Here is a 12,965-nt window from a genome sequence, read left to right as displayed (position 1 = left end):
ATCTTTATATTTTATCAACAAGACAAAACAAAAATAACCTCAATAAATTGCAATAAATAAGAGATTTAGTTACTTGGCGTTAGAACTTAGAACCATTAATAGACATTCCAGGCGCTTTAAGAATAATAATTAATTCTACAACTATATCAAATGTATTCATCCAATCCTTCAAGCAGTATTCGATCCAAGGAGATAAACTGTCAAAAATGAGACACAAGAAAAATGTATCTTTTTTCAAACAAGTAATCCTGGCCTGTACAGGGAATGAACCTGTGACCTTGGCGTTATCAGCACCACGCGCTAACCATCTGTGCTAACAGACCATTTTGTGCGAAATCCTGGATGACCAGCATATGAAGAAGTGTTCATGATAGTCAACCAGGGAGATTTCGAAAGCTTAATTTCCGCGGTTTACCATGAAGTTATAGTTATATATTATCAACATGAAGAAACTAATATGACTTAAAAAAATTACAATACAAAAGAGATTTTCATACTTAGTGTTAGAACTTGGAACCATTAACATTTTTTCCATGTGGTTTAGCAATAAATAAATATTCATCAACTATATTCAATTGATTCATCTAATCATTCTATCAGCTTTTGCTCAAAGGAACTATAGAGATGAACATGATACAGAAGAAAATACATCTATTTTCAACATTAAAGGAGCATCAAGTATTGGCTTGGAGACTGATTGAAAGTATGTCCTTGGCATTTTAAACTTCATGCTCTAACAGACTAAACTAATAGACTGGCTAAATATATAGCATACTATTGTAGAATTAGCAGATGATGAAGTGCTACTGATTGTTAACCTGGGATAGTTGGAAAGTTTATATTCAGCTGTTTACATTCATAGTATCTTTTTATATTATCAACAAGACAAAACAAAAATGACCTTAATACATTGCAATAAATAGGAGATTTAGTTACTTGGCGTTAGAACTTAGAATCATTAATAGATATTCCAGGAGCTTTAAGAATAATAATCAATTCTATAACTATATCAAATTTATTCATCAATCCTTCAAGCAGTGTTTGATCCAAGGAGATAAACAGTCAAAAATGAGACACTAGAAAAATTAATCTTTTTTCAAACAATTTAACTTGTCCTGTACAGGGATCGAACCTGTGATCTTGGCGTTATTAGCAGCACGCTCAAACCATCTGAGCAAACAGGCCATTTTGCAAATCTTCCTGGAGGTCCAGCATATGAAGAAGTGCTAATGATAGTTAACCCGGGAGATTTGGAAGGTTTAATTTATGAGGTTTACCATGAAGTTATAGTTATATATTATCAACATGAAGAAACTAATATGACTTCAAAAAAATTTACAATACAAAAGAGATTTTTATACTTAGTGTTAGAACTTAGAACCATTAACCTTTTTTTCCATGTGGTTTAGCAATAAATAAATATTCATCACCTACATTCAATTGATTCATCTCATCATTTTATCAGCTTGCCCTCAAAGGAAATATAGAGATAAACATGTCACTGAAGAAAATACATCTATTTTCAACATTAAAGAAGCATCAAGTATTGGCTTGGAGACTGATTGAAAGTGTGTCCTTGACCTTTTTAACTTTATGCTCTAACTGACTAAACTAATAGGCGCACTAAATATATAGCATACTATTGAAGAAATAGCAGACGATAAAGTGCTAATGATTGTTAACCCGGGATAGTTGGAAAGCTTATATTCAGCTGTTTACATTCATTGTATCTTTATATTTTATCAACAAGACAAAACTAAAATGACCTCAATAAATTGCAATAAATAAGAGATTTAGTTACTTGGCGTTAGAACTTAGAACCATTAATAGATATTCCCGGAGCTTTAAGAATAAACATTATGTCTACAACTATATCAAATGTATTCATCCAATCCTTCAAGCAGCGTTTGATCCAAGGAGATAAACAGTCAAACATGAGACACAAGAAAAGTTAACATTTTTACAAACAATTAATTTTGGCCTGTACAGGGATCGAACCTGTTACCTTGGCTATATTAGCACCGCGCTCTTACCATCTGAGCTAACAGGTCATTGTGCACAACTTCCTGGAGGTCCAGCATATGAAGAAGTGCTAATGATAGTTAACCCGGGAGATTTGTAAAGCTTTATTTCAGAGGTTTACCATGAAGTTATAAATATATAATATCAACATGAAGAAACTAATATGACTTTAAATAAATTACAAAACAAAAGAGATTTTCATACTTATTGTTAGAACTTAGAACCATTAACGTTTTTTCCATGTGTTTTAGCAATAAATAACAATTCATCACCTATATGCAATTGATTCATCTAATCTTTCTATCAGCTTCTCCTCAATGTAAATATAGAGATACACATGATACAGAAGAAAATCCATTTATTTTCAACATTAAAGGAGCATCAAGTATTGGCTTGGAGACTAATGAAATTATGTCCTTGGCGTTTTTAACTTTATGCTCTAACAGACTAAATTAATAGGCTGACTAAATATATAGCATACTATTGAAGAATTAGCAGATGATGAAGTGCGACTGATTGTTAACGAGGGATAGTTGGAAAACTTATATTCAGCTGTTTACATTCATAGTATCTTTATGTATTATCAACAAGAAAAAACGAAAATGACCTTGATCCAGCGCCTCAAAATAAATTCCGTCTCAAACTACACTACCCAACACCACAATACTCACCAGTATTTTAAAAACTTGTTAAAGAAAAACGCACAAGGCCCATAAGAAACCGAGACAGATATTTGGCAACTGAATCATGTGGCCTAATTAATCAAACCTATCTAATTTTATATACACTTTATATACAACTGCAGTTTATCATTTTAATAACCATGGTAAAATAACAGAAACATTTAATTAAGCCACCTAGGTCGATAGATTAACTGATGGCAACGTCTAAAATTGATCAAGGCCAGCTTGACATTTTAAATCTTTTATTTTCACAGGAAAAACATTTTAATACGAAATCTTTTTATTAGCATTATTTTTTTAGCAGTTTATTAATAAAGGCACATTGATCATGACAAATCAAAATAATCAGAAGCATGAATATTAATGAAACATTTCTCAAACCCTATATCTATTTCCCTAACTGACAACCTAAGGGGAAAAATGCAAAGTCAAAGCCCTGTTAATGCTTACATGAAAGATTTGTCTATCAGCATGTCATCCTCTCATGGGAATCAGAAAGTGCGGGCAGGGGCTCTTGAGAAGGGGTCGGTTTATATACCTTTTCTAACTAACTAAGTATCTAAATTTCTAAAGAACACCAGAAACTCAGCTTCGCGATTGGCTGAGCCATGTCAGTCCACCAACGTGTCACAAGTTCGTGACCAAAGTCCGGGGCACATCATAAGCCCCTATTGTTCATGAAATCCATCATCTCAACTTCCTCAGGCTTGCAACAATTAGCTGGGTAATAGACTTTTGACATCCTGAACTCGGCAAGCAAAGCAGGCTCAGTGTCCTTGGTGCACTCGAAGAAACGTGAAGACTCGACGTCAATTGTCCTGCACATCTTTCTTTTTTGTTATGTTTTGGCAGGAAACATTCTTTTAGCTCGAGAGTAAAAGCTTTACTCTGGTCATGTCACGACACGTCCTTAGCAGCACTGCCAGCCAGGCATCTTTCATTAAAGGCCCACTCGGAAACTATTATTTAAAGAAACACAAGACAGTAATTAATTAGAGAATTGAGACCCATTCTGTTTCCCACCCACCATAGCTAAAGTTAACCCTTAGTATAAGTTATCTAGCAGGAAGCACACGTATGCGGCGAGAATATATCTACCATTCTCCTTTAGGCCAGCAGGATTTTCCACGAACCTGTGCAAAAATAAAAAGAGACACGACATAGACAGAAGCACATATAAAATAAGCACATGCCATTAATTAAACAGCCGCATTAATGTTGACAAGGACATAAGACAAGGTTAGTAGATTATTTTAAAACAAACTTGCAGATGCAACATAAAGCAAATAATATTAGTCCTGCGTGTCTTTACTCACTTTTAATCTAGGTTGATTTAGTGAAAACCATGCACAAACACATTGATAAAATTATTTATTATGGAAATATGACTTCACGAGTCAGAATAAAATTATTCCTGAAACTCGCTCCATCAACTCCCTCATCTGGTAATTTTAAAATCACCAAACAACACCCAAAATTTAGCAAATTTTGAACCAAATTTAGAGACGTCACATTTGAATACTCTCAGTGTTAGTTTTCCTAAACCCCTGTCTCAGCAGTTTGTCTGGTACTCTCATATTGTGCTCTCTGAAACTCTTCTACTTCAATTTCCTTCTCCTGTTCCTTTCTGCGTTTCTAAATCCTTCTCTTTTCCCTTACATGCTTCTTCCTCTTGTGGATCATGCAACTAATTTTCAACAGAAGTATCACCATGACTATGATGATTACAGGAAAGATTACTTTGCCAATGATTGAACTGCCAATCTCTGAAACCCAATCTTTAATTGCCTCAATCCTTTTGCCTAAATGTTCAGTGACATTTTCATCTTCCAGGGGTTCGATTTCCGAATGGAATTCTGTAATGTTTTTAATAAGTGTTTCTATATTCTGACTCTTGTCTGGGATATAAGTACAGCAATGCTGGACATTTAAAATCCCACAGACTCCTCCCTCTTTTGCAAGCAGAATGTCTAAATCAAGACGATTCTGCATAACCATGCTCCTAGTGGCAACAAGTTCCGTGTTGACTAATTGAAAACCACTTGCAGTGTCCGTTGATAATCTGTCTACAATTGTGGAAACCTTTCTAATTTTGATTGCATTCAGGGTTATTCCTACCATAGGAATGATTGCACCATGATTTCTGAGAAACATTCCCTCTTGTACCTATTCAGGTGTTCACCAAATTCAAAGGTACCCTTTGCATTTCTGTCGGCATGAAAAATCTTTGGAAAAACTAATCCAAGATAGCACGTCCCATACCAATAGTCTGGGAGGCAAAAATACGCCTTGTTACCACAAACAAAATAAATTCCAGGAAAAATTGGGTCTTTAACACCTTTAAATCCCCATTTGATGAGGTATGTATCCTCACATTGACTAGCACCCACAAAAAGATTATCATACAGTGTATTATCTCTTCTGATGCAAAATTTTCCACTAACTGGTTCATCTATGTAAATAGCAGCATTAGTATTAACACCATTAAGTTTCTCATACTCAAGCTGCCAAAACTTGGATTTAGCATGTTTCAGCATCTCATTCCTTTTGTATATCGCTCTCCTCTCCTCAATCATGTTTAGGAAAGTTTTCTCTTCAGCTCTCATCTTGAATGTTAAATTATTTCTGTAGGCATATTCATAGGTTAGCTCATTAGTCACCAAAAAGAATTCCCTCATCTGTTTAGCAGGTCTGACTTTATTTAAGCTATTAACAACTTTTAGATTTGCAAAGATTTCATCATAATCTGAATAAAAGTACTCCAAACGACCTGGTTGATAGAACAAGCTAGCTATAACACTGCATGTGATGCCATAAGTAAGGGGTAACATGTTATAAGTGACCTCCTCTGAAACAGAAGCAGGAAGATCACACAAACGTAACAGTCTTTTACATTCATGACTCTTACATACTCTGACAAGAGTCTGGAAAAGGAATTGCTAGAAAAATCTCCAACAGATCCATCTTGATGGATCTCTGGATTGTGCTCAATGACTCTGTTAGTTTTGCCAATGTGTTTATCCTGTTTAGTCTCTACTCTACTTGTCATGTTTGCCTTGAATTTCTCTTTATCGATACCAAAAGGGAAAAAGACAGCTAAGATTAACCAAACCAAGATTAATAGAATCACACAAATAGAAGACATTTTGCAACATCTTCTTAGAATGGAACACCTTGAAGTGTCAGAACTAGGCATTTTAGAAAATGAAAATGAAAAATCAAAAACAAAAATTTTAAATTGTAAATATTGTAAGTAATGTAAGTAATTAAACTAATACCTCCCCTTTTAATTATTTTTTTTTAGAAACCCTCGAACAGCTTTTCTTCGACCTTGCATGACATGAATGTGTTTTTCCAGCTAACACAATTTCTTCGACCTGATGCCACCTAACACAATTTCTTCAGCCTTATGCCAAAAATAAAACCTCAATTTAAAAAGAAAACAACCCTAATCATTGTCACTGGCTTCTTCTAAATCCTCTTGACTGCTAGCAGATTTTCATCATTTTCTGGATCTAGAGTCACAATTTCCAGATCTTTTTCATTCAATGCCTGATTCGCATCCAAATGTTCCAGATGTCGACTTTCTTGTCGATCTTCAGAATCTGGATCTTCAGGTTCTCCTTCAGAGTCTGAATCAGTAGTTGTGTCACTTTCTTCGTCAGGATTATCAGGAGGTGGTACACGAATGATGTGACTAGCATGAACCCACCTTTTTAGACCTCTACACTTGACTGCATTTGTTGTGACTAGTATCACTTGTCTTGCTTTTTGCCACCTGGGTACTAAACAGTTTCTTCTTCGATGAATTTTCGTTCTGACCCAGTCTCCTGGTAACAGATCATGAGCTTGCTCTTTTTCTTTTGAAATCACATCTGTTTCCACCTGATGGAATACAGAATTTACTACGTCAGAAAGGTTTTGGCAATACTCGATAATTGCACTTTCATTAATACTCAATAGCTTGCCAACTGGAACAAATGCTTGCCTCATAACTCTGCCCATAAGAATTTCATGAGGACTAAGGACTGTCTTTTTGTCAGGAGTACTTCTCAAAGACATCAAAACAAGTGGAAGGGCATCTGTCCACTTTATTCCTGTAGCTAGACACATTTGAGAAATTCTGTTTTTTATTGTGCCATTAATTTGTTCTATAACACTTGATGCTTCTGGTCTGTATGCACAGTGTAATTTCTGCTTAATGTTCAAGGCTTCACAAATCAATTGTAACAATCTGTTTTCAAAATGCGTTCCGCGGTCACTTTCAATAGTGACTGGAAAACCATATCTATGTATGATCTCCCTCAAAAGCAATATTGCCACAGTAACTGAGTCATTGTGATGAGTTGGGAATGCTTCCACCCATCTTGAAAACAGACAAACAATCACAAGCACATACCTGAGCTTATTGTGTGGTGGCATGTCAATGAAATCTATTTGCAACCTGGTAAAAGGACCACCCTCCCGTCCTATGGTTCCCAAGCTCACAACGGTTTTTCTATTTGGATTCATTTGTTGGCAGGTCAAGCATCTCTGGCAAAGTGATTCTGCAATAATCCTGAATTTTGGATTAAACAAAGTCTCTCTAAATAACCTGATCATGGAATCTCTTCCTAAATGCCCTGGACCATGGTACATCCGTGCCATGTCAGCAATCATGCAATTTGGCATTACTGGTCTGCCATCTTTGTAAACCTAAATGTCATCCTCCTCTCGCTGTCTGCACTCTGCTTTTAGCCATGTATCTTTTTCTTCATCATCTGCCTCGTTTTGTAGGTCTTTTACTCCCTGCCATGTTTCAACTACAGATATTAGCATGAGAGAGTTCAGAATGTGACTGTTGTCCTTTTCCCGATTGATTGAATAATTGTTTTTCGCGCAGTACTTTGCAATTTCATCTGCGTAAGCATTACCTTTGGTAATATAGTCATTGCCTTTTTTATGTGCTGCACATTTCACGACAGCAATTTTTTCTGGTAACTGAATGCCATCAATCAATCTTTTGATCAATTTTGCATTCCTGATTGGTGTTCCCACAGAATTTAAATAACCTCTTTGAGACCAGAGCTGGCCATAGTCATGGACTACGCCATATCCATACTGACTATCAGTCACTATGGTAATCTTTTTTCCTTTTGCTCTTTCGCATGCTCGAATTAAAGCAATTAATTCTGCCACTTGAGCTGAACAAATTCCTTCAAGAGGGGAACCCTCAACAACATCTGAGGCTGTACAGACTGAATATGCTGCTCTTGGAATGCCCTCTTCTGTTCTTAAACAGGAACCATCAACAAAGTAAACCAAACCAGATTCTGGCAAAAGGAACATCTTGTATGTCCTGCCTGGGCTAGGTGCAATAATCTAAAACATCCAAGCACTCATGATCAATGTCTGCTTCATTTTTGACTTCAGTAATAGCACCATCTGGCAATAATGTGGAAGGATTTAGATTCACACATCTTGCAATTGAAACATTATCTGATCCCAGAATTGCTTTCTCATATTTGGGCAGCCTGTTACTTGTCAAATGCTGGGTTTTGGTTCTGGAAAGAAGAATTTCAACTGAAGTAGGTACATATACTTTTACAGGAAACCCCATTATGATTCCTTCACTCTGCTCAAGGCTTACACTTGTTGCAGCCACTGCTATTAAGCAACCTGGCAATGCTTTTGCAACAGGATCCAGAACTGCTGAGAAATAAGCAATTGGCTTTCTCAGTTTTCCATGTCTCTGAATCAGACCTGATAATGCACAACCTTCCCTATCACTGCAGTACAGCTCAAATTCTTTGTCATCGTCTGGCATTCCTAAAGCTGGAGCTTCACACAGACTTCTTTTTAGCTGCTCAAATGCTTCTAACTCAGTTTTTGTCAGTATAATTGGGTCTTTTATGTCTGCTTTTGTCAGTCTCTGTAGTGGTTTCGCAATTACCGAAAATCCACTATTCCATTGACAACAGTAACCAACCATTCCCAGAAACATTCTGACCTGTCTTTGTGTTGTCGGAGGTTGTATTGCTCGAATCATTTTAATACTTTCAACTATCACTTGTCTGATTCCTTTTGCAATTCTGTGACAAAGATATTTTACTTCCTGTTTTCAAAACTGTAATTTTGCAGGTGACACTTTATGTCCCTCATCTGCAAATCAATTCAAAAGAGTAATGGTGTCAGTTACACAATTTTCTCGTGTTTTTGCAGCCACCAGAAGGTCCTCAATGTACTGGACCGATGTTGATTTTCCAGGCAAAACTAAATCTTCCAGGGATTTCTTTAACAACTGATTAAATATAGATGGACTCTCAGTATATCCCCTGTGGGATACAACATCATGCTAAAATGCGATCCTGGAACCTGAACGCAAACATTTGTTGGCTCTCTGGATGCAGTGAAACTGTAAAGAAGGCATTACATAGGTCAATGACCGTATACCATTCTGCATCATGCGGAATATGATAAAGAATTACTGCAGGATTTGGAACAACAGGACAACATGGAACAACAATCTGGTTAATTTTTCTCAGGTCCTGAACAATTCTGTAAGTTCCATTAGGCTTTTTGATACCCATAATCGGTGAAGTACATGGGCTGCTCTCAATCTCTTTTAAAACACCTTGTTTTATGAATTTTTCAATCACAGGAATGACTCCCTCAATTGTTTCAGCTTTCATTTTATACTGAGGAATGTTTGGGAAATCTACTCCTTGTTTTACAGTCATTAGACCCATTTCATCTCTGGTTATATCCCAAATTTTCGGATTGACTGGCTTTTTAAGCTCTTCAGGCAAATTATTTTTGTCAAAAGCAGGAAATGATTTACTTTCCTCTTCGACCATCAACATTGTTAATTTGTAAAGACCATCTTCTTCTGAAGTTTGAAGCTCAATACCATCCGGTGAGCAATAAATTCTACAATTCATCTTACACAAAATATCCCTTCCTAACAGGTTTACAGGACTACTGTCAAAAACTAGAAATCTGTGTTTGTCTTTGAAATTCCCAATCTCAACTTTTAATGGTTCAGTTAAATTCATTTTAAATTGATGATTTGCCACACCTACTACTTGGATGGTCTCACCAGAGAGAGGAAGATTTTCTATTTCTGCTGATCTAACAGTAGAACGGGTAGCACCTGTGTCCACAAGAAAAGTGACATCTACATCATTCACTTTACCATTTACAAATGGACCAGCCTGATCTACCTCAAGAGTGGGTCCAAGCACACACTCTTCTTCCTCTCTCAGGCACCGTCATGAGTAATCTTCAGGGGAATCACTTGCTTCATTATCTTTCAACCAAAATTGCTGAGAAACATTTGACACATTCGATTTTGGCAATCTGTTTACCTGATCTCCTCCGCAGAAACCTGCTTCAGGGGTGTACCTCTGAGCATTCACACAGTTGGGAAAAGGTGCTTGTGGAATCTGGCTCTGCTGATTCACTACCTGCCTCGGTAGCTGTCGCTGCTGACTTAATTCGTTTAACTGCTGATGTAGCTGCTGCTGCTGATTTATCTCACTCTGCATCTGTGGATTCAATGATGAATTTTTAAAATTTCTGGGCGGATATTTGCACTCTCGCTTCCAGTGTCCAATTTCGCCGCAATTAAAACATGGGTGCTTTTGTTTTAGCTCTTCAATATTCACATTAAATTTTGGTTTATTGAAATTATTTCTAAATTTGCCTTGATTCTGTTGCACATTTTTATTTTCTAAGGCTATCTGCTGCTGTTCAGCTACATTCACCTGTGCCCACATTGCCTTTTCCTTGAGCTTTTTCTGCTTCGCATCAATCTCATCACTGCAATATTTAGCCTTTCTCAAGATGTCATCAACTGAAAGTGATTGCCAACCCGCAATTCCGTTTTTAATCATCTCACTTATTTCAGGTCTCAGGCTATAAACAAACCTGTAAATGAAGTGGCTCATGTCCTTTTCACTTTATTTTTCATAGCCACTGTATTATTTAAAAACCAACAGTAACCTTTCATAAAATGAATGTACTGACTCTTTTGGCTCTTGTTTTGTTCTGTCAATTTGATCCCAATCTACTTCTTTCAGGGGGATTTTGTCTTTCAGCCTATAGATTACTTTATTATATCATTCCATGACATCTTTTGATGGGGCACCTGAAATTGTGTCTCGAGCAGGTTCTTCTTTAGGCCAACTGACAGAAATTTTACATTCTGTCCAAAGATCTGATGGGACAACAATGTCAAAGAATCCATCCGGATCAATCCACAGAACTTTTGACACTTTGATAAATCTGTCCACCTGATGATACCATTCCACAGGTTTTTCTCTCAGCCGAGGAAAATCATTTGTGAACAACAGAATGTCCTCTCTTGACCAAGGGACATGCACATACCCTCCACCAGCTATTTCCCTCATTGGAAATTCAGAAACTGTTTCTCCTCTGTCTCTTTTGTCTTGCTCTTTATTCTTTGACCATTTCATTCTCCATTTACCTAATTCACCTAATCTTTTCAGGAAAATTATCAATTCTTTAATATGGGTTACTCTTCCTGAAGTATTTAGGTTGTCAATGTCCTTTTCAGACAAATCCACTCTGTAATGTTTTTGCAAATGTTTCTGTTTGCTTAAATCAATTTCTAATTCAGCAGCTATTTCTTCCAGCTGATCATACCTGTTTTTCGTTTTCCATTGAATACTTTTACAAATAAAAAGCAGTTCATCATCCTGATACAATCTTAAATTGTCAGTATCAATTGTGCCAATTATTAATTCCTCCAAATCAGCTTTTAATTTTGCAACATCAAGCTTTTTAAATTCTGGAGCATGCGGAGACAATGCATTTTGCGTTATGTCTATTTTATTCAAGCTCTTTTCTGAAGAACCAGAATCAGATTCTGCAGCAGATGTTGTCTGACAACCTGACAAACTTTGGTTAAAAGTTAAATTTGGCATCATTGATTTTTCTCTGTGAATTTCTGTTAACTCCGAATAACATTTTTCAGCCACTTTCTGAATTTCTGCATTTAATGGGACAATCAGAGCTGAGTGTCTATTTTCTCTCTGATCAAAAACTGGTACAACAGGACCAATTGCTACTGGTACTGTCACTGCTTCCATGCTTTTAGTTAATTGTTGGATTAAATCTTCTTTTGCTTTATTATAATTCGATATTTCTGGTACATCAGCTAGTCTTTCGTTTCCCTATTCTGGAATTTGAGGATAATTTCTGTTTTCTCTTGGCGTACTAAAATTATTTCTTGACCCTACTCTTTCAGGTAATTTTAAAAATCTTGGCAAACCTTCATCAGTTTCCCTAGGAGGTGCACTTGGAGAAGTTCCTGAAGAAACTCTCGGGTAGATTGTGAATCTGCTTGATAAGGTGGCGGTTTGCGTTTAGTAGAATACATTTCTTCTAAAACTGCATCATCTAATTCTTCATCAAGATTATTTTTCTTTTGAGTACACTTTTGACCTGGTGTTTCAGTAGTCATTATTCTCACTGGGTACAGACCATCGTACATGTCTGATTTTCTCCAGCGTCTCACTTTATCCTCATGTGTCTCTCTGTTTACATTTAATTTTGGGTTTCTAGCTAAATCTCTTTTGTCTCGATCGAGTTCCATCATTTTAACCTCCCATTCAACTTAAGCTTCAAATTGTGTAGGTCTAGGCTTTGGCATAAGAGCCATTATTTTTTCTCTCAGGTTTCTCAAAACTTTCATATTAAATGATCCGTCTTCCGGCCATGCTAATACGCCATCATTTTTTGTATATTGCATCCAATTTTCAAACCAAATAACAGTATGATAACCAAATTCAACTTCCATATATGCTGCGGGTGTTTTGTACTTATGAAGTAATTTTCCACCACGCGTTTCAATTTTCTTGTCGGGATTAAATACATTTTTTATTTTCTGAAACCATGAAGGCTTCGTTTCCTCTTTTCCGTACCGATAACTCATGTTTTTAAGCAAAATCGCTTATTCCAAAAGGATCGTAAATATTTTCTTGATGTTCCGCTACTCTAGCCAATCCGTGCGCGAAAGACACCAACAAGCCAATCAGGTTAAGCTGCGTCACTACCTTGCTCAACCAATAGAAATTTTATTTTCAGAAAGGACCAATCAGCTTTCAGTTCATCACTGTCATGTGAGACAATCAGTGCGCTTGCTGTGACGTATGCTAACCAATCACAGTGCGAACCCAAAGAGGTACACTGCCGCTGCAGCTTCACTGTGTGTGTCACTCTGTAAACTCACTCCTCCTTCACAAAATATTTTCACAA

General features: G+C 36.5%; 1 non-coding gene across 1 annotated transcript; it reads right to left on the bottom strand.

The window, feature by feature from the left end:
* Nucleotides 1-249: 249 nt before the first annotated feature.
* TRNAI-GAU (transfer RNA isoleucine (anticodon GAU)) lies at nucleotides 250-323 on the bottom strand. The gene has a single exon. It is a non-coding gene; the product is annotated as a tRNA-Ile (tRNA).
* Between the last annotated feature and the right edge of the window lie 12,642 nt (nucleotides 324-12,965).

Source organism: Lissotriton vulgaris, chromosome 4_1, assembly GCF_964263255.1.
Source record: "Lissotriton vulgaris chromosome 4_1, aLisVul1.2, whole genome shotgun sequence".
In the NCBI taxonomy this organism is placed as follows: Eukaryota; Metazoa; Chordata; class Amphibia; order Caudata; family Salamandridae; genus Lissotriton; species Lissotriton vulgaris.
This window is presented reverse-complemented; position numbering and strand designations above follow the sequence as displayed.